This window comes from Cheilinus undulatus, linkage group 24 (genome assembly GCF_018320785.1).
Source record: "Cheilinus undulatus linkage group 24, ASM1832078v1, whole genome shotgun sequence".
NCBI lineage: Eukaryota > Metazoa > Chordata > Actinopteri > Labriformes > Labridae > Cheilinus > Cheilinus undulatus.
Genome location: NC_054888.1, coordinates 23,907,392 through 23,930,774, shown reverse-complemented (window position 1 = coordinate 23,930,774; position 23,383 = coordinate 23,907,392). Strand labels below are relative to the sequence as shown.

General features: G+C 39.5%; 1 long non-coding RNA gene across 1 annotated transcript in view; it reads left to right on the top strand.

Moving 5' to 3' along the window:
- The window catches only part of LOC121506456, a 167,573-nt gene that overhangs the window by 14,130 nt on the left and 130,060 nt on the right, over positions 1-23,383 (top strand). The gene's annotated exons all lie outside the window — the stretch shown is intronic.

Genomic DNA, 23,383 nt, shown 5'->3' with positions numbered 1-23,383 from the left:
ATCGTAAAAAGGCAACCAGAAGAAAAATTGTGGAACCAACCATTGAAACGTATTTTCTAGGGGGAATTATTTTGATGACGGAACCGTATTTTTACCTTCGTTTTATAGCACATTATACATGTTAATATACAGAGATTGTGAGGTACTCCACGTGTTTTTGGGGAGGGGGGGTTGTGATGGACTTGTGGGCGGGCTCTGCTGTGACGTTCACCGAAGCACCTCTACATCACTGCTGCCTCGTTCCGCAGTGGCAGCAGCCGTGTTACATAATGCCCTGCAATTTGGGGGACTCCAGGAGGCGGTTTTCCGGGTAGTTACCGCACAGCGGTGGGTAACTGGCTTTAGGAGAACCAGAAACCCCACACCCCAAACAACAACAACAAAAACATAAAAAAAAACACTTGCGAATTGAAATACCTTTAGGTATTGTTCTCAACTCAAAAAAGGGGCAATGTTCCCAACATAAAACCTTTGAAATCTTAGACAACAAATCTAAATAACTTTCAACCTTACGAAATGTACATATAAACACTGTAAAAATCACTGTAGTGCATCTTAAAATCAATTTCACTAAAAAGCCCAGATTATCACTGAAATAATGCATGCAACACTTAACAGCCCAACAACAGTGAGTACAGTTAGATGGGGCCCTCTTTGGGGGGGTTCCGTACAGTCGTTGCAAATTTTGCACATACTGAACCATTTGAAAATTTTTAATAAAGGTACATCAAGGTAAGGCATGGCTAATTTACAGTTGTTTAAAAACATATGACCTTCTATTGTTAGCCTCATTTTGGTATGAAATTGGCTGATTTTTCCTCAAATTATCATCTCAAATTGCTTTAAAAAAGCGTGATTTGCAAAGAAGAAAAGAAATTCTAATGGCATTTTCTTTTCCATATTGGCATATTTTTATTCTATAATCAGTGCAAAACAGACCCCACTTTCAAATGTTTTTTCCCTTTTCTTTTTTCCTTTTTCTCTATATCCGTCTTATTTTAAGAAACAGATAATATCTCTTCTTTCATTGAAATGCTCAGGTTTTCACTGAAATAATGCATGCAACACATACAGTCTGATGACTATGATTGCAGTGAGATGGGGCCCTCTTAGGGGGGTTTCCTACGGTCACTGCACATTTTGCACATGTTGAACCACTTGTAAACTTGCATAAAGGCACATGAAGACTGGCATGGCTAATCTAGGTTGTTTAAAAAAGTCAAACCTTCAATTGTTAGCCACATTTTGGATTCAAATTGAGGTCTTTTTCCTCATGTTATCATCTCAAAATGCTTCAAGAAAGACAAATTTGCAAAGAAAAAAGAAATGGTAATGGAATTTTCTTTTTGATGTTGGCACATTTTTATCCTATAATCAGCGCAAAACATACAAAACCTTGACTTTTCCCATCCCCACTTCCTTTTTTCCCCCCCTTTTCTTTTTCCTTTTTCTCTATATAAGTCTTATTTTAAGAAACAAACGGATAACATCTCTTCTGTTTCACTGAAATGCTCAGGTTTTCACTGAAAAAATGCATGCAACACATGCAGTCCAATAACAGTGAGTACAATTAGATGGGGCCCACTTAGGGGGGTTCCCTATGGTCATTGCACATTTTGCACATGTTGAACCACTGCTGTAGTGCAGCATTCATCAGCCTTTTGAAGACATCTGCAGGCCTGGGGCCTCCAGGGGTCACCTGTCTTGCCTGTCCAGCACCTCCTCTTAGTAATGTAATGTCTCCTTTTATGGCTAATTCCAGATGGTCATGCCGAACTGTGATTGAACCAATAGATCTTTTTAGTGTTTGTGTTTTTTTGTGGTTGGCAGAAAGTTAGTTGGTGGTACCTTGTGGTCAGTTGACATCAGAAAGTTCTGGAACATTTGGAGGCCTTTTTTAATTAGAGTGACAAGCACTAGGTAAAGGGTTTCTGTTATAGAAATGTAAGTTATGTTTTTTCACAATTCAGTGGTGACATCCAACAGCACACTTATGCATTTCCCCTCATACCTGGGGTCTGGCCTGCTAGTATTGAAACACAGTTAAATTAATACAACTGTGCTGTTATGATGGACAAAGGCAAACAAGGCTACCAGGGACTTCGTACCTTCAGAGGCTCTCTGATTGCTGTTGATAGGTACACTTAATGCCAAACACTCCAGAAATTGGATGGCCCATACACCCTGAACATCTTCACTCAAAAGTTTAATTATTTACATGGTAATAACAACCCATCACCTCAGTCACAGAATGCATGAAAAGGTACACTTTGCATAATTACATAATTTGAGGTTGTCATTGCCGTAATGGAAATAAAAAACGTTTCTCTAAAGAGCGTCAGTAAATGTATGGAGAGGAGGCAAATGTGGTAGGTGAAAACAGGCAAGTGATAATCGAGCAGCCATTAGTAATGTAAGCCATCACAGTTTGGTAACCTGGAAGGCTGATTGTGGTTAATTAGCCAAGCAGCACTCGTGGTGGTACGCTGTTGCTTTTATCACCCTCTGAAAACACTTGTAAAGCCTGAATGTCAATCATGTATGCCGTTCTCCAGGTGTTACTTATGTGGTGGCTTTCAGTCTTTCATTCCTTCCATGGAAGCAAAGTGACTTTCAAGCTGATACTGTAAAGAGCAGCACTAATGTCTGACATGTGAGCAGTGTTAACAGGAAGCTTTGATTTACAGTTGTTGACATTATCAACTAGCAACATCAGTTATATGCAGGTGTAGAGAGAATGCTTATATACTATAGATCGGTGTTACTCAACCCTACTCAACCAAAGAGCCAAATTGTTGAAAAATACCTTTGCAAGAGCCACAATCTAAGTGTTGAAAAGTGGCAAAAACAGCTTGAAGTAGCAATAACAACAAGTGAAAGGTGGCTAAAATGGTCAGAAAGCAACAAAAATGGGTGAAAATGGGGAGGAAAGGGGTCAGAAAGTAGCAAAATGGGTAAGAAGTGACAAAATAATGAGTTACAGGTAACAAAAAATGGTCCAAAAGTGACTAAAATGGGCGAAAAGCAGTCTAGAGTGGCAAAAATCAGCAAAAATAGGAAACAAGTGAGATGTAATGGCAAAAGGTCGGTTAAATGGGTGGAAAGTGGTGAAAAAAATTGTGAAAAAAGGCAAAAACAGGATAAAATTGGCCAAAAGAAGTGGCTAAATGGACAAAAACTAGAAAATAAGTGGTATTTAATGACAAAAGGTAAATTAAGTGGGTGAAAATGGGGAGCAAAATCTGTGAAAAAGGGCAAAAATTGGAAAAAAGTGGTAAAAAATTAGTTAAAAGTTGCAAAAAAGTGTAAAAATTGGAAAAAAGTAAGGAAAAAGTGGTATTTAGTGGCAAAAGATATTTGAAACTGGCAAAAATGGGAGAAAAGTGGCAAAAATGGGAGAAAAATAGGAAACTTGTGGTATTTCATGGCAAAAAGACGTTAAAATCGGTGAAAGTGATGAAAAAAAGTGGTGGAAAAGGGCAAAAATTGTATAAAAATTGACGAAAAAGTGGCTAAAATGGGCAAAAAGTAGGAAAAAAGTGGTATTAAATGGCGAAAGGTAAATTAATGGTGTAAAAATGGGGAGAAAAAATACGGTAAAAGGGCAAAAATTGGATAAAAGTGGTAAAAATGGGAAAAAAAGTGGTAGTTAATGGAAAAAGGTAGCCTAAATGGGCAAAAATGGGAACAAAGGGGCAAAAAAGTAGGAAAACTTGGTATTTAATGGCAGAAGGTAGCTTAAATGGATTAAAAGTGGCAAAAAATTGTGAAACTGGGCAAGAAAGTTTCACTTTTTTAAGGTTGCCTTGGGGAATAATATTGAGTGGATACAATCTCCCTTCCATTATTTGCCACTTTAAAAATGATCTAGCCTATTTAGACCAGGGGTGTTAAACTCAATCACATTAGGGGCCGGACTCTGAACTTGGGTCTCACCTGAGGGCCTACCAGAGTTGATATTTAACCATAAAATGCCAACCTTATTTTCACCAGAAATTAATTCTAGGGGTAAAAACTTGGCAATGATGATAAATAATTTTGCGATTGAAATGTCAACATAAGTTAAAAACTCAAAATCTGAGATAAAAAGTCAAATGTATAAGTTTAAAAGGTAAAAACATTACATTTAAAGTCAAAATAATGTTTTTAAAAGGCAAAATATGAGATAGAATACTGAAACCATGAATTTTTAAAGTCAAAAACAGATAAAATTTAAAATCATGATTTTTAACAGTCAAAATATGAGGTAGCCTAAACATCGAAATCATGAGTTTCAAATGTCAAAAAAATGAAATAAAATTTGTTTTTAAGGTTAAAAAAACGAGATAAAAGTTACAGTTGAACAAGGTTTAAAACGTAGAGATGGGCAATTAATCGAAAAATAAACAAAACCGAAATTTAGAGCCTCCAACTGACAGAAGCCTGCTGTGTCAATTATTTCCATTTTTCCCCTTTCCTTGGAAAATTTGACTTTTTAGAAAAACATTTTCATTTCAGCTGATGTGGGTTTTGATTTTAAATGTTTCAATTAATAACTATAAATTGTTAATATGTGCCTTTTCCTTTCAGTTGTTTGTTTTGAAATTATACAGATATTTACAGAGCAAACAGACTTGGAGGTTGTGGGTGGAATAATCGTTCGTCAATCATAATCGAGGTAAAAAGTTCAATTAATCGTGATTTTGATTTCTGCCATAATCGCCCAGCCCTATCAAAACATGAGATAAAAGTCAAAATCGTGATTTTACTTTTTTAAATTTTTATGACTCAACAAGGATTTTATAAATCCTTATGGTTAAGTTTATATTTTTTATACTGGAGGAAATTTGCAGACCTCATACTGGTGGGATAGTTATAATAAAAATATCATATGATCTGGTGGGCCGGGTATAACTGCACCACGAGCTGGATTTCGCCCCCAGACCTTGAGTTTGACACCCCTGATTTAGACCAACTTCATTGTTTGAACTGGGCTTTAAGCATGTTTACATGTTTACATAGCTGTAGCCTGGTCTAATTAATACAGAGATTACCAATCAAGAAAGCTGTGTATCGGTTGCATTCTTTGTCTTTCAGAGGCCATTATATCAGCGTCCCCCTTGTTGCAGCCATACAGAGCAGGCTGTATGGTTGTTTTTATTGTTGTAGTCATATCTGCTCCATCTTCTTCGAGCTGTTTTCACTGCTGCTCACTTGGACTCTGTTTTGGTTCCTTCCCGAGGCGATGTCTCTTCTCTATTGAAGTCTATGCACATATTCAGAGAAATGTCCTTTCCTGCCTGTGCAGGGTGTCCCATTTTTAAAATATAAGTTATGGATTTATTCATTAACTTTCATTATGTCCACTCAGAGGACACGGGAGGAGACAAGGAGGAGAGGAGCTGTGTGAGTGTGTGCTACTGTATGCTCCTATGGACAATGATGTGGAGGATTATAGCTAACCTTTAGTTTTGGCCATTTTAAGATGATTAATTTGCCACTGTGTTTTTAGCCGGAGGGCAGATGCAAGCAGAGAAAACTTATAATTGCCTCAGTACTGCGTACCCTTCTCAATGTCAAGCCTATGATAGAGAGCCCCTATCCAACAATGGCTAATCTAGCAGGGATTTAATCAGAAAACTGATACAGTTGGAAAAACACAGAGGTCATTGTCAGTACGTTACGCTGCTTCCATCTTTTCTGGTTTCAGAATTGTTTTTTGTTTTTTTTTTAAACTCATCAAATGCACATCTTATCTTCTTGCATAAGTTGATCTATAATGACTTTGTATTGTAATACATGTACTTTTTGCAGCCTCCACTCTTCTTGGATGAAGTCAGGCACTGACACAATCTCCATTCCAGTCCATCCCAAAGGTTCTTAAAGGAACTCTTCAGCTATAAAATCAGCAGTGTTGGAGACTTTTAACAGTCATTGACCCCACTCTATGATTTTTCATGGTCTTCTGCTTTATGGCTGAGTTGCTGTTGTTTCTAAACTTTACCTGAGTTCAATAATTAACAGGTGTGTGTACCTTAACTTGTCGTTTGTGGCATACAGGAACTAGACAATAGGGTGAACTCATACTGCATCAGAAGTTAAAATCACAGGGCAGACTAAACGTGACTTTACAAATTGTCAGAAATGTTGAAGCAAGAAGCAACAACTGGGAATGGGGATGATCAAGAAACAATTGTAGAGACACAATTAAATGCTGTTGCATTGTTTTGTTCTCCCGAGACTGAGTTGAATTTAAATACTTGATTTAATTCTTGTGTCAACTTTGCCTCAGTGAAAGAATAAATCCATCTATCAATCCATCCATGTTCTTCTGCTTATCCGGGGTCAGGTTGTGGTGGCAGCAGGCTAAGCAAGTCACCCCAGACATCTCTCTCCCCAGCAACGTTTTCCAGCTCCCTCTGAGGGATTCCGAGATGTTCCCAGATGCGAGTTCTGGGTCTAACCTGGGGTCTACTATCAGCTGGACGTTCCCGGAACTTCTCCACAGAGAGGCGACCAGGAGACATCCTGATCGGATGCCTGAACCACCTCAACTGGCTCCTTTCAACGTGAAGCAGCGGGTTTACTTCCAAGATCTTTCTGGCTGTCCGAGCTCCTCACCCTATCTCAAAGGCTGAGCCTGGCAACCGTCCTGAGGAATCTAATTTCAATCAGTTAAACCTGCAACCTCATTCTTTTGGTCATTATTTAGAGTTCATGACCATAGGTTAGGGTTGGGACGAAGATCGACCGGTGAATTCAGAGTTTTGCCTCCCGGCTCAGCTGGTACAATGTCTGCAATACCGCAGATTCTGCACCGATCTGTCTTCCCTTCTACCCTCACTTGTGAACAAGACCCTGAGGTACTTGAACTCCTTCACTTGGGGCAAAGACACGCTCCCCACCTGGAAGGAGCAACACACCGTTTTCCGACAGAGAACTATGGCCTCTGACTTGGAGGTGTGAAAGAATAAAAACAGAGATAATTTAGGGTATGTGATGATGAAATATAAAAATGGGCAAAAAGTAGTCGAATGGCAAAAATGGGCAAAAAATAGGAAACAAGTGGCATTTAATGGCAAAGGTAGCTTAAATGGGTGAAAATTGCGAAAAAAAAGTGGTGAAAGAGGGCAAAAAAGGGATAAAATTGGCAAAAAGAAGTGGCTAAAATGGGCAAAAGCTAGGAAAAAAGTGGTATTTAATGACAAAAGGTAAATTAAGTAGGTGAAAATGGGGAGAAAAAACTGAAATGGAAAAAATAGGATAAAAGTGGTAAAAAAATGGCTAAAAAAGCTGCACAAAAAGTTGCAAAAATGGGAAAAACTGGTATTTGATGGTAAAAGGTAGCTTAAATAGGGAAAAAAATGGGCAAAAAAAAACGTAGGGAAAAGTGGTTTTCATTGGCAAACGGTCGCTTAGATGGGCAAAAAATGGGATAAAAGTGGCAAAAAATTGGAATTAAAGTGACAAAAAGGCAAAAAAAAAAGTAGGAAAAAAGTGATATTTAATGGCAAAAGGTAGCTTAAATGAATGAAAAGTGGCAAAAAATTGTGAAAAAGGGCTAAAAAGTTTTGTTTTTTAAAGGTTTTCTGGGAAATAATATTTGAGATAAGACATAAATGAGCCACGTGGCTCTGGAGCCACATGTCGAGTATCACCGATTTAGAGTTTGCATGTTTTAACGTATGCATACACAGCCTGCAAAACCGCAGAGAGCTCCTTCCTGTTTTTATTAGCAGCCTTTTTTGTGCTCGTCTCCCACCAGACTCCTTTGTTCATAACATCCACTTTAATTGCCAATACATTCTAATTTAGAAAAATACATTTTAATGCCTGCTATCTTAAGTCCCGTTATTAAAATATATGTTTTGATCTGCTTCAGTTGCTGTGACATCTCCACAACAGTCGCAATTAAAACCAGCCACAATAGGCATAATACCAGCACAGCACACATTCCATCCATCTTTACCCGAGCTATTTTATCCTCATCTTGTTGCACTCCTCTTGTGCAATCCTTGTCCTCATTTGCATTTTAATTCCTGTGCTTGTGCGGCTCGGCGTGGCTAATCCCGCGCTAACCTAAATGAGGCCTGTGTTCTCAGCTAAAGAGTGTGTGCGTTCCTGTCTCGGGCCTTCACTCTGAAAAAGCCTTTTTGCTTGCTGTCAGACGCACACACATTCCCCCCCTGCACACGTGAATGAGCACTTTGCTGCACAAACTGGCCCACACAGACACGTACACAATCCCGCTGACAGCTGCAGCACACAGACAGGATGACACACACATTTATCAAACAGGCTGGAAATCTTTATTTCTCTCTCAAACGCACCCATAACCTCATTTCTTTTTCTTCCTGCAGCATCATATCTCGGTGAAGAAGACAAGATAGCCAATTAAATCAATCCTTGCACTTTGTGTGTACACTATGCAAATACTCCTGCAGCTGAAGGAAGGGAAAGGGGGTGACAAATTCTCCTCTCCTTCCTCTACCTACTGTAAAAAAGGTGCTTAGATGGAAAGAGGATTACAGCTTTGCTACCCACCTGAGACGCCTGTTGGGGGCTTTATTGTGTTTGTGCGTGAAAAGCCCTTTTACTAAAGTGCTGACGAGCCATGGCGAAACGCCGAGACAGAGTGAGAGAGAGATGCAAATAGTGCTGTTGGTGAGAGCGCCCTGATTGTATTTAGATAATGCTTAACACAGCAGCTGTTCATTCTGGTGCGGATGTCTGCGTACAGATGCAAGCAGGCAGGAGTCAGTGGAAGTGTGCACCCAGGTGTAAATGCATCTTCTTGTGCAAAGTTTGTAATAGTTCATCCAGCATATGGGCGGTGCATTTGTCACCAGTGACTGCTGCATTAAAAGCCCTCATTTTCTATCCCAGAGTCCCAGCCCATGCATTTTTAGCAGTCATTATTTAAGAACAATTCACATGTGTCTGCGACTGCCAATAGTCAGATTTGTTTTTACATTTTTTAGGATTTGAATGACTCATGCGCACAAGTTTGGGAACGCTTCTGACAGCTTGTAATGTCTGCGAAGTAATCCGTGGGAGCAAATTTGCCGCATCAAAGTAAGTTTTTTTTTTGCCACTGGCGGGCTCAGATTGTTATCTTAAGTATCTGACAACATTACAGAAAACATCTCGCCTGAATTAAACCTTTCTTTCATTTTGAGCATAAACAGCCATTTAAACTCTGTTTAAAGCCACAGGAGTCCATTAAAAGAACAGCAAATTTAACTCAACACAGCGATAGTTGGCATACAAAGGCCCTTGGTGACCATGCATGCATATCTTTTTACCTTTAAATCTGATCTACAAGAGGCAATTTTCAGATTATTTTTGGGCTTATTTTCTTTATCAGACAGGAAAGTTGGACTGGGAGAATACTAACATCATCCATTCATCCCAAACAAGTCCGAACATCAGTGATCCTTCTGGGGGCATCCCGAGCCGTTCCCAGACCAGACAGGATATATAATCCCTCCATATTCTAGGTCCTACCCAAGGTCTCCTCCCATCTGCACGTGTGAGGATGACCTCCAAAGGGAGGCGCCGAGGAGGCGCCCTGATCAGATGCCTGAACCACCTAAACGCGCTACTTCCGATGTAAAGGAGCAGCGGCTCTACTTGAAGATTCCTCTGGATGTCTAAACTCCTTACCCTATCTCTAAAGCTGAATCCAGCACCCTCTGGGGAAAACTCATCTTGGCCTCTTGTTTTGATGGACTCATTCATGTAAAGTCAAGTCAAGTCATACTTTATTAATCCCTGAAGGGAAATTCACAGTTTACACTCTGTTGTTTTACATGCTACACACACATTGACAGAATGATGGCCTTGCTGCTCTTGTTGAAGCGCTGCCATGAGCTGTTGGGGGTTCAGTGCCTTGCTCAAGGGCACTTTGACAGTGCTCAGGAAGTGATCTGGCACTCTCCAGCTACCAGGCCTAAGTCTAGACATGATCCAACCCGGACTCGAACCAGCGACCTTCCGATTCCCAGCTCAATTCTTTCCAGATGTGATGTGGTCATTACCCAGAGTTCATGACCAACGGTGAGGGTTGGGAGGGAAAATGGCATAATGCCCGCAGTACTGTTGACGTTGCCGCAATCTGCTGTCACTCCCTTTCATCCTCACTTGTGAACAAGACCCCAAGAAACTTGAACTCCTTCACCTGAGGTAGAGACACACTTCCAACCCAGAGGAAGCAATCCACTGTTTTCTAGCGGAGAACCATGGGCTTTGACTTTGAGGGGCTGACCATGATCTTGACTGCTTCACACTTGGCTGCAAATGCCCAGATGCCTGCTGGAGGTCCCCAGCTGAGAAACCCAACAGATCCACATCATCTGCAAAAAGCAGAGATGGAATCCTGAAGTCCATCAAACCGGAGACCCTCCTCTCCCTGACCACTCCCAGACAACCATGCCCATGAAAAACACGAACAAAATAGACAATAAAAGGCAGCCCTTGCGGAGGGCAGCATGCACTGGGAACACATCTAACTTTGTGCAACCGTAAGCCTTCTTCAAGTCCTTAAAACACACAAACTCCCATGCCCCCTGAAGAAGCTCTGCTGGGTTGAAGAGCTGGTCCACTGCCCCATCGCCAGGACGGAATCCACATTGTTCCTCCTAAATCCTGTGGACAGCCTTCAGAGAAGAGTGGAGGCTGTTCTATCTGCAAAAGGAAGGCAGTACATGTATTTGAATGCAGCATCATTACAGTCCCTGTTGGTGTAATAGTTGGTGATGTAGGAGGTGCATGTAAGCTACGTATCCCTGCTGTCACAGCCCTGCTTTTCTATGTTTTACCTCAGTAAGTCTCCTTAAAAATGTCTGTTCATTATAGAACTGAATGTAGCCATGCTGTGTTTATCTTCCTGATGACATACTCTATTAATGTGTGCATGCGTATCTGTCGAAACAAAGTAAACATGGCTCTATATGTAACATTTTCCTTCTCACTTCAGCAGAGAGAGGCTTGTGGTAAAAATAGGCAAGCCCTCTATTCCCAAGACTCTTGGCTCATTTGGCACAGCACTCTGGACTTGTTGACACCAATAGGAACACCGAGCTGTGAAGCAGCCGTTATGTTGTTGCCATGCTCCTAGTCTGAAACAGTCGTGTTTTCAGGTTGATTAGTGAGTGACTACTTCTCTGTGCTAGGTTGTAATGTAGTCTGTTGTTTTATGCACGTGGATTCCAATATATTTGAAATATTGAGTCGTCTTAGCATCAAAGCATGTCAAAATAAACCCCAGGTTCCACAATATGAAAAATCACCTCTAATTATAGCTGGTAAAATCAGGATTATAGTCCGTGTTAGTGACATATTTGGATCATCTCGCTCCTTTTTCATCATTTTTACTTGTTTTCCATTTCCGAAACATTTTATTTCCTCTGTGTCTGTTTGCTGTCAGTCCAAGTGCATCCTGCTGAGCTGGCTGTTGGACCAATCATCTGCCTTTAAACACTCGAACTAGAGTGTGGCAACATGACTGAAAGAGGATGAGAGTAGTTGTCCAAAACACACTGGGATTTTTGGCTGTTATTTCTCCACCACGCTGATTCTGCTCTGCTGAGAAATTCTACCTGGCTCATGAAGCTTTTATTAATCACACAGTCAGGGTTTTTTTTTTTTTTTAAGAGGACACAGTATATCACGACTATGTTTGTTGATAACCAGGTTGTTGCTGACTGCAGTGTGCTGGCTCTAAGTTAAAGGGGCACTTCACTGATTGTAAATGTCAAAGTCAATTTAATAGCTGTGGAGTATGACATATGGCCCTGCAGGAGCTTATCACATCACATCACACAGTAGAAAGTCCTTGGAGATGGCAGATTTTCAGCAGGAATAAGTGGTTTTTAAGCAAGGTGCATGCAGTCAGAGAGATGCAGACAGTTTTTAGGCAATGATGCTGCATTATGGGATACAGTGCTTATAAAATGGACTACCCCTCTTAAATTTTTGACCATATTATTGACATTATAAATCAATCACGGTCAATGTATTTCAGCTTTTTGAAAAACATCTTTATTGTCAATGTGAAAACAGAATTCCACAAAGTGATGTCAGTTAAATAAAAATATGTCGGGTTAAGTAAGTGATTGCATAAATATTCACCCCCTTTAAAGTGGCTGACCTAATTCAAAAGAGGTCCTAGTAGTCTCAGTCACTTGTTAGTCAGTATTCCTTACTTCCATTACACCTTGAAGACAAAAGAACACACCAAGAGACTGGTAGAAAGGTTTCCGAGGCCCTGAACATCCCCAAGAGTTCAGTTGAATCAATCATGAAGAAATGGAAGGGTTATGACACTTGTAATCTGCCTAGATCTGGCCTTCTTCTGTGCAAGAAAGAGACTAGTGAGAGAGGCCACCAAGATACCTATGACTACTCTGAAGGAGAGACTCTGCAAACAACAACTGTTGGCTGGGTTCTTCACCAGTCAGAGCTTTATGGGAGAGTGGCAAAGAGAAAGACACCGTTGAAGAAAACTCAGATTCAGTCTGGACTAGAGTTCATCTAAAGGCGTTTTGGAAACTCCATGGGCAAGTGGGAGAAAGTTCTTTGGTCTGAAGAGACCAAAATGGAGCTTTTTGGTCATCAGACAAGATGCCAAACACACCATCCCCACTGTGGAGCACGGAGGTGGCAGCATCATCCTGTGGTGATGCTTTTAAGCAGCTGGCCCTGGAAGGCTTGTAAAGGTAGAGTGTAAAATGAATGCGACAAAATCCTGCAGGACAATCTTATTCAGTCTGTAGGAAAACTAGGGCTTGGGAGAAGATTTATTTCCCAGTAAGGCAATGAGCCGAAGCATACAGAGAAAGATACACAGAAATGGTTTGAAGACAACAAGGGGAACGTTCTGGAGTGGTCGAGTCAAAGCCCAGACCTCAATCCAACAGAGAATTTGAGGTTGGATTGAGACGGGATATTCACACCCAATCAACCTGACAGAGCTGGAGCAGTTTTGCAAAGAAGAATGGAGTAAAGCCTGACTGATACCTATCCACACAGAGTCAGGGCTGTGACTGCAGCCAAAGGTCTTTATGCAGTCACTTATTTTACATTCTAGATTCGTATTTAACTGACATTACTTTGTAGAAATCTGTTCACTTTTTGACATTTCAGAGCTTTTTTTCAGTCAAAAAAGCCAAATAATATCGACCATGATTGATTTATAAATTCAATAAAGGGGAAAACATCCTTGGGGATGAATGGTTTTTATAGGAACTGTGTGCAGCATCTATAGTTTTTGGAGTGTGGCCATCATGGGATCTCAATGTCATGAAGAAACCTCGCCTACTCCTTTAAGAGGGACTTAGTGGCTGCTCAGAGATGTATCAGGAGAACGCCGTTTACCGTGTCTCGTCTGTAATCACTTCTTTGCTTTAATTAAAAGGAGCCCTGTGGATTTTCCTCATGAGTTTATGCTAACAGACACTTACTCACCAAACACATTATGCATCCTTTCCACGCCTGACAAACACAGTGAATGAATTTACCAACTCTTGCAGGGGATAATTTTTTTATTTGTATATCCACAATCCTGCATCATGTTTGCTAGCTTTGTTAGTTCTGTGACTTTGTTGGTGCGTTTTGGGTTTAAACAGTGCCACCTGTCAGTGCAGGATTCTACCTTGTACATGAATATGTTCTTTCATGCTACAGATAAAAACGTGGACAAAAGCATGAAAACACAGCTTCACAGTCACGTCTTATAGGACTGTCAATCATCTTTGTAAAATGTTTGCTTAGCATGAAAACACACTGACAGGGCGGTGAATGATAAATAGTATGTATTTTTACACAGGCGTTCCATGCTGACAGCCTTTCATTAGTCAGACAGACACATCAATGATTGTGGAACCAAACAGGAATCACTCTGGTGGTTGCACAAAAAGGGAACAACAAAATTTATGATTGAAAAGAGAAACAAGATAAGTAATCAAAGGAAGACAAAACGTGATCTAAAAAATCTTAAGTTTCAGTTTCCTTTCCAGCTGTGAGTTACTGCAGCTGTTTCAGGAAGCAGAAGGGGGGGCACAGAGCTAGGAGTGACAGAGACACGTTCTGTTTCTTCACCATGTAATCATACATTTTGTGATCTTTAGTGATTATTTGTGGCTCTTTTATGTCTTAATTTTAAATATTATTCCCCCAGAAAACCTTAAAAAGGGACTTTTTTTGCACTTATTCACCATTATTTGCCACTTTTCATCCATTTAAGCTACCTTTTTGCTATTAAATACAACTTGTTTCCTACTTCTTTGCCCTTCTTTGCCACTTTTTCACAAATTTTGCCACTTTTTTCCCATTTTTTTTGCCCATTTAAGTTCCTTTTGCCATTAAATACCACCATTTTCCTACTTTTTTGCCACTTTTTTCCAATTTTTGCCACTTTAATCCAATTTTTGTGTATTTGAGCTACCTTTCGCCATGAAATACCATGTTTCCTACTTCTTTGCCCTTTTTGCCACTTTTTCACAAATGTTGCCACTTTTTTTTTCCCATTTTTGCCAATTTAATCTACCTTTTATCATTAAATATCCCTTTTCCCTAACTTTAGCCCATTTTTGCCACTTTTTCCCCAGTTTTAACATTTTTTACCACTTTTATCCCATTTTTGCCCTTTTCACAGTTTTCTTTCTTTTTCACCCACTTAATTTACCTTTTGTCATTAAATGCTACCTTTGTCCTAGTTTTAGCCTCTTCTTTTTGCCACTTTTATCCCATTTTTGCCCTTTTTCACCATTTTTCACCATTTTTCATCCACTTAAGCTACCCTTTACCACTAAATACCTTTTGTTTCCTATTTTTACCCATTTTTGCCAATCTTGACTGCTTTTTGCTCGTTACAGTCACTTTTCACTTATTTTTTAGCCTTGTTTTTGCCACTTTTGGACCATTTTTTACCATCTGTAACTCATTTTTTGCCACTTCTCACCCATTTTTGCTTCTTTCTGACCCTTTTCCTCCCTATTACTGCCCATTTTCACCCATTTTTGTTACTTTTTGACCATTTTTGCCAACTTTAACTTATTCTTATTGCTACTTAAACCCATTTTTGCCACTTTTCACCACTTAGACTGTGGCTCTTGCAAAGGTATTTTTCAACAATTTGGCTCATTGGCTGAGCAGGGTTGAGGACTGATACTGGTTATTATAGCAGCTCTTGATTCACTTGGACATTTCTTATTATGGTAACAGAAGTAAGCAGGGCTTGACATCAGTGTTTTCTGTTGCTAGTGGTTTTGCAAAGTTATCAGCCACTCAGCCTCCACTAGCCTCGATGTTATTGTCAGGAAACTGTTTCCATCTATGAGAGGGAGCACATGCTCTATTTTCCCTCATCAACATGATCAGTGTTTGCTCTCCTCTCTGTATGAAACAGCACTTTACAGAGATATGAGTCAGACTTTGCAGTTAGAGACAGAAGCTGAGACATTTCAGATAAAATGTTCTTATTTATGAAATCTAGGAACATATCTGCTGTGATATCTGATTTTCCTTGTCTGAGCTGCTGATATCAAACCTTTAAAAGCTAACGTGTGTATGCTGAGGTTTAGCGTTTATGTGTCCCTCCATGAAGGAAATATCAATCAAATAATTTCACATAGGAATGGTTCCTGGATCAGGTGAGCGACAGAGAGACACAGCTGGAGCAAATACACAACAGTGCCAACACGCTGATCCACCATGCAGAGGAGCTTTAGATTAGTGGCCCCCAATCTTTTTCCCTTAGGGTCCCCCCCTACAAGTGTCTAAGAAATAAGCCCCCTCCCTAAGACCCACTTGGAAAAATTAGATACTAATTTTAATTGTTTCCACCAACAAAATCCCAGCACAATAGGCCGTCATACACTTGTCCTTGGTAAAATATCTATTAGTAAGCTATCCTTGATTACAATGGTGTATTAGGGCCACTGTGGAAAAAATAATCAAGAAGATCTGTTAATTCAGAGAAAGAAAAACAATCTGAAATTCTCAAGATTAAAAATGTGTTAATTTACAAGGAAAAAACTTTTTTTTTTACTTTATAAGACCTAAATGAATGTGAAACAAAACATAAAATTGTGAGATTATAAAGTCCAAAAGCTAAAAATCCAACCACAGTTTTCAGTTTGATTTTTATGTCATTTTTGACTTTGCACTGCTTTAGATTTATCATTTTTATAAAACTTTAAATTTCTGAGTTTCTCGTGTTAAAATTTAAGACATTTTAAACTGGGATATTTAACGCCCTTTCATGCAAATTTTCCTTTTTTTAACCTCTGAAAATCTGACTTTAATTTCTTGTCAACAAATAACTTTGTAATCTCGAAAATACCCCCCCCCCCCAAAAAAAATTGTGACTTTTTGAACAAAAAATTTCAAGATTCTCTTCATTTTTTTCATCTTTTGGGTTGACCCTAAAAGTTTATCATAGTTAACTAAAACTAACTAAATAACTTTTAAAAAAGAATAAATTTAAACCTAAATAAAAACTAAGCTTAAAAAAAACAACAAAATTTAATTCTGTGCTTACAAAAGTAACTAAAACTAGATTAAAATTGCAATTTCAGCTGAAATTGCATGGGGATGCAGAAAACTGAATTGTGGAAGAACCGCTAAAAATAGGCAAAAGCACAAAAATAGCTGAAAATAGCATTAAATAGCATAAAATGGCATAAAAGTAGATGAAAATTGCATTCAGTAGCTCAAAAAAGGACAACAATAGCTGAAAGTCACCTAAAAAAGCTGAAAATAGCTTAAAAATAGCTGAAAATGGCATTCAGGGGCTGAAAAATCATAGAAATAGCTGAAAATAGCACGAAAATATGTATATTTAAAAAATTATAAAAGTTAGAAATGTGAACAGTCATAGCAGTCGAATGACGAAGAAACTGAATTTTTTGAAGTTTAAATGGTGTTGAAGTATGAAGGAGGAGATGGCCGGTGTGGAAGAAGAAGAACAAACAAAATGGCCGATGTGAATATCAATAGTGTGGATGCTCAGCATTAAAATTAGAGACAGATCTACTCAGTTTTAGTCTTTGACAACAGTTGACTGACTGACAGCGACACTCAATCCTTGAGAGAGTAAAATCACCTGAAAATTCTGGGTCTTGAGTCTTTTATAAGCATCAAAATTGAGCAAATAAAATGAAAGGTGAAGAGACCTTTTGAGTACCACGTATTGCTGAAAAGACTAAAACAGACACTAAAGCTAATAAAAACAAAACTAAAATTTAAAACATGAAGTTAAAATGAAATAAAAATAAAAACTAATATAAAATCCAGAACTATTGAAACTTTGGGCCTTAATACATTTCATTTCTGATCCAGGTTCAGAACAGTGGTTTTCAACCTTTTTGTGCCCAAGGCATATCTAAAATAAAGCCAAAATTTCAAAGCACACCAAATCCATATCTATAAAAGTTGCCTTTTTAAAACATGTTACAGTAAATCGAGTATATAGCGTTAGTTCAGGGAGTCCACAGAGTCAAGCACTGCTGTTTAATTAAGATCAGCTGATCTCACGCAAGCCCTCATCAGCCAGTGGCCAGATGATTTGCTTTTAAGCACGCAATTGACTAACCACACTCACGCTGCCATAGTTAATCTGCTCTAACCTGCCTTTGCTTTGCTGCTCCCTCTCCAAGCCACTCTGCACGGCCCTCCTCCACCCCAGCTCCTCCTTCCAGAATAGCCCAATATGACTAACAGCAGTAAGTACATCTTTACAACAATAACGACAAACTATTTGACCACAAATCACTTGTGTTTCTTGACAAAGTGGTCCTGACTGAGCTTAAGTTAATATATAGTTGCAGTTTTTTTGTATGGTTGTACAAATTGCTACGTCTTGGTGTGCCTTGGCACACAATTTGAGAATGATAGGTTTAGAAAATTTATACATGTACATCATATTTTGATGTCAGAGCAGTCCGAGCCCTGCACTCCCCCTGAGATCTGTGCTGCACCCCCTTGGGGGTTCCCACCCCCAGGTTGGGAACCACTGATCTAAATCCTAAACACTGGCAATAATAGACCAGCACAGCCAGAGTGAAACATAGCGGTGACAGTGATAAATTACACCGGCTAATGTGGCTAGTAGGAGTCCCTCTGGTACCCACCATGGCTGAAATCCCCCTGCATTTGGCTAGTTGGCAGGTGTTAATGGCAAGCCTTGAAACTGAGGCATTCAGATAATGTTGTCTATATCTTGACCTATTCATTCTCTCAAACTTGATTTTCTAACCTATAACTGACCTATGAACTGACATTATATGGTTTCCCAAGGAGGCATGTTTTGAAGCCTAGGGCCTGAGAAAGAGCTGCCATTTCTGGGAAAAAAAAAGATTAACATATATGTAAAAAAAGGCCTGCCAGGTCACAATGTAAAGGCATGCATATTTAATGAAGGCACAAAGCCACACGTGATGACTCACAGTAAGCAGATGTGGGGATAAAACACTGATTTTTAGTCTCTTTTTTTAGACACAGCGCAGTGGGAGTCCTGGCTCCACTCACTCATCATCATTAACATGGCTTACAGGAAAAGGCCAGGGCAATGCCTCATTTGCCAACCCTTTTGTAACCCTATTTAGCTTCCCACCCACCGGCGCATACACCACCATCGGCTCACATTCAACATCCGTTATTCCACTTTCACACACGCCTGGCTCGGCTACAGGTTGTGCATCGAACAGGACCCCGGCAGTGGCGAGCGTCAGCCACTGCGCCGCGGCCCATTTAGCATTCAACTCAGCCTCGGCTCTCAGGACAGCAGGCTCTGCAGGGACATCACAGTGTTAGAGGCTTTTAACATTCTATAGACGACTCAGCAGAGAGAGAGAGGGAGTAAAGGGAGGAAATACAGCGATGGAGAACAGATAGAAGGGTGGGAGACAAACGGCGAGGATTCTGAGGATGAGCAAAAGTGGAAGGTGGAAAACAAAGAGACTGAACGATGGCAGCCACTTTCTTTGTTTGTGATAAACACTGCAAAACAAAGTGTCTTCCTGTGTTGATCCTCCAGTTGTCTCCCCGTGCAATTACAGTGCATAGTAGATTTTTGAGTGTGAGAAAATAGTAGTGGAGTGCATTATGAATGCATGGCTGCACACAAAGAATGAGTTTTTCATCTTTATCCTGCCACTGACATGTCTTTCTTTTGAAGCTGGTTAAGTGTCTGGAATGACAAATTGCATAGTAGGGTGCAGATATACAGACGAGACCACATTCAAATCCATTTCTAACCAAGGCAGAGACTCTGATTTTCTGTGCACTCAGCCTCACGTACAGATAGATACATGCGGGGGCGGCGGGGGCAGCTGCAGGAGAGCTTTATGCCTGTGGTTGGAAATCCAAACTTTGCAATTTTAAATCATTACTGACACAGCTACGTCTTATCAATCAATAGCTTTTAGGCATAATGGGCTTCAAAATGGAGAGGGTAATGGTGAGCCGGCTGCTCTATGTGAGTACATGTCTCTGAATGGCTCATATGTACATCACTGTTTTTCCTTCTAAAGTGATCGTGACACTAACAAAAAGAAAACCTATCCTCTCTGAGGCATGTAATTTAGCTTTCAGGAGCTCTAGTAAAGAGTAAAAAGTAAGACTCAGCTGGCATTACAGTCATTCCATCTCCAGATTTTTTGTGTGGTAAATTCCTGTCGTGCAAAAATCAATTTACTGCTACACTGAAAGCGTCTGGTATCAAAGGAAATCTTTGTTTTAAAGGATTTCTGTGTACTTCACCAGTGAGGTAAGGAGACAAAGAAAAGCACAAGCATAGAGAGCATTCATGATGGTTGACTGGTGAGACAAAGATCTTACGTTGTGCCCATTCAGCTTCAACTGCTTTGGCTTTGTGCCTCTGAAAAAACGAACAAGTGCTGGACTGCAGGTTAAACCGGGTCACTGACAAACCCAGAGAATGGGCCCTCTCTAGTTGTGGTTTACTGATGGTATCGAAGTATGTGAGTTGGACCAGTACCATTGTTGCTAGCTTGCCTCTGGTTACCTCAGATACCTCATTTAGGGGATCAGGAGAGTGTGTTGTCCCAACAGTTTTCACAACTTCAAACCCAGTTTGCCACTTTCTGCCAATCTTTTCCCTCTTTTGCCATTTTTAAAATCCAATTTGACCACCTTATCTGCCCATTCTTGCCTCTTTAAACTCATAGTTGCCACTTTTGTACTCCCATTTTTGCTATTTCAAACCTTTTTTTTTTAACCATTTTTAACCCTGTTGCTCCCACTTTAAACCCAATTTTACCATTTTAGATTTAATTTCCCCACCCTTTCTGCCTATTTCAGCCATAGTGACAAAAATTATGCCACTTATTAACCACCTTATTTGCAGATTTATGCCATTTACACTCATTTTTGCCTTTTTTTTGCCGTATATTTACCATTTTTTTTGCTCTTTTATGTCACTTCAGCACTTGACACCCTTTTTGCTATATCTTTTTGCAACTCTACCCCATTCTGCCACTTTTCACCAATTTTAGCCACTTTTCATCCAATTAAACATTGGTTATTGGCAATTTGGCTCATCCAAGCATTATTTATTGCCACTTTTCACCATTTTAGCTTTGTTTATTGCCACTTATCACCATTTTAGCGTTGTTAATTGCTACTTTTCAGCATTTTAGCTTTGTTTATTGCCACTTATCACCATTTTAACATTGTTAATTGCCACTTATCTTCATTTAAGCTTTGTTTTTTGCCACTTATCACCATTTTAGCATTGCTATTTGGCACTTTTCACCATGTTAGCTTTGTTTGTTTTCCACTTTTTGTCAATTTTAGCATTGATATTGCCACTTCTGGCCATTTAAGCTTCGTTTATTGCCACTTTTCTGCCGTTTTAGATTTTTTAATGCCACTTTTCAGCATTTTAGCTTTGTTTATTGCCACTTTCAGCCATTTTTGCATTGTTTATTGCGGCTTTTCACCATTTTTGCATTGTTCACTGCCACTTTTGTCAATTTTAGCATTGATATTGCCACTTACAACCATTTTAGCATCGTTTATTGCCACTTTTTTCACATTTTAGCATTGTTTTTTGCCACTTTTATTACATTTTTGCATCCCTTCTTTGCAACTGTTGCCACTTTTGCTCATATACGCCATTTTTTACCATTTTTTTTTTTGCATATTTAACCTATTTTTACCCCCTTTCAACTCATATTTTGTCTGTTTGTTCAATTATTTTCTTTTCCAAAAAAACGTTGTCTTGGGGTTTCTGCATTATTTTCTGCCATTGTAACATTTATGCACATTATGGCCTAGCTATGAAGTCTGACATTACTTTCCAAATCATTTAGTTCTTGTGCCCATCCACATTGTTGACATCACTAATTATTCTGATTCAATACAGGGGTTTTAATTTTAAAATAGTCTCTATTATACTACAGCATAGACAAATGAAATTCATTGTTGCAGCTTTGATAGAAATGGTTATTAATCACATTAGACACATTTGCTTATCACAGCTTAACTTTACAACAGACCATGACTTGGGCCCCCTGTTTGACTAGGCCTCAGAAAGCGCTCCCTTTTATCCCCCCCTATGGATGGCCTTGCCTCCAAGTCTAACCCCAAGTCAGTTAACCCTTAAGTCTGATTCAATATTTATGAGTTTGAGGACAATCCCTCAAAGTGTTTTCACAAGGAAGGTCTAGACGGACATACAGATATGTACATATGGACGGACAGGCTATAGCTATTGAGTCACCGTACCAATTTAAACTGCATTTAAACAGGATTTCTCATCTAAAATCAAACCTGGGAAATAAAACGACTTGATAAACTGTGGAATAAAGTGTATTTTCCCTCAACTACATGAAAGGAAATAACATTAGAGCACTTAGCTGATCCATTATGATGACAATGACAGATTAGATATAGAAAGTTATTTTTCCATGGCTCTGTGAAGAACGACAGACCTTGATGTTTTTTTGTAAAATACCTCTCATGGATCACCTGTCACTGCTGTCATTCAAACTGTGTGGGCGGGACTGAAATGCCTTTAACCTCTTGTTTAGTTTCACTTTTGTTGATGAAACTGGAGAGTGTCTTTATTCAGCTTTTGATTTACTTATCTACCTTTGACTGCAACATAAAACCCTTAGCTTCAAGGTAGCCCGGCTTAGACTCACAAGCAGGTATTAAAAGCATATATTTAAGATGTTTTAAACATAGTGTGGCTTCACATTCCCAACAGGTGCATAGATATAGGCCGGCGCTCCTATATGAATTTGATAAATCCCCTTCCAGACATCAGTTTCTATCAGCATTGGTCACCTTTATGTCCTACAGACTACACCCCGCTGCTGTATTTCCATAAGTTTTTGGCCCAGGGAGCAGCAGCAGGCAGCAGAGAGAGCACTCTATCAGTGTTCTGAATCATATTAAACGTCTAATGTGGACTTATCTGTGGCTGGAGGCTACAGTAGCTCCGGCAAAGCTGCTGTATACTGGCTTTTTTCCAGTCCCTACTGGCTGATTAGCATTTCCCCTGGGCCACAAAGTTCAGTACCTGGGCTGGAGCCACATACAGTACTAAGAGCTGGCTGCTTATTTTTAAAGGTCACAGTGCACCAGGAACAGACAGTACTGTATTTTCATTACTAGAAGACACTCGCAGTGGGTGAAATAAGAGGGAAAAACCTCAGCATGATAGGATAACAGACAACATGACTTCTTTGTGCTTCTTTTTCTTTTAGTTCTCTGAACTTGATTTGGTTATTCAGTCATGACTGCAAACATCTTCAGCTATTCATTAATTTTTGGCCACTCTTCTTTGCGTGATAACTGACTGAGGTTATTATGATACCAGGATGCTAAAATCTGATATGACACTGGGCACTTTTGGCTCCAAAAACTGAAAACGAAGAATGAGAAAATGAAAGTCCACCTACCCATAAAGGTTGCCATTTCAGCTTCACATGACCAGTCCTTGTGTTTTACACGTATACTTATCAATTACAGCCATTATCTAGGGAGCAGCCATCGGATGAGGCCTGATGGGAAATGATTTTACTTCTCTGTTGATTTATTACCAGAGTAAACATTTTCTTAATGAGTTTATGGCCTCACTAAGTACTCTCAACTCCTCATTAATAGAAAAAAGTGGTGCCATTGGGAGTCAAATATGCAATCTACTGTCATGTCATTCATTGACCTTTACTATCGTTCAATTCTGGTTTACAGCGACATCTCAATGGGTCTACTCTTGCAGTTTTCCCTTAGATCAGTGTTACTCAACCCTGTTCTACCATAGGGCCATATTGTTCAAAAATACCTTTGCAAGAGCCACAATCTAAGTGTTGAAACATGGCAAAAATGGGTCAAAGTGGCAATGAGAATAAGTTAAAGGTGGCAAAAATGG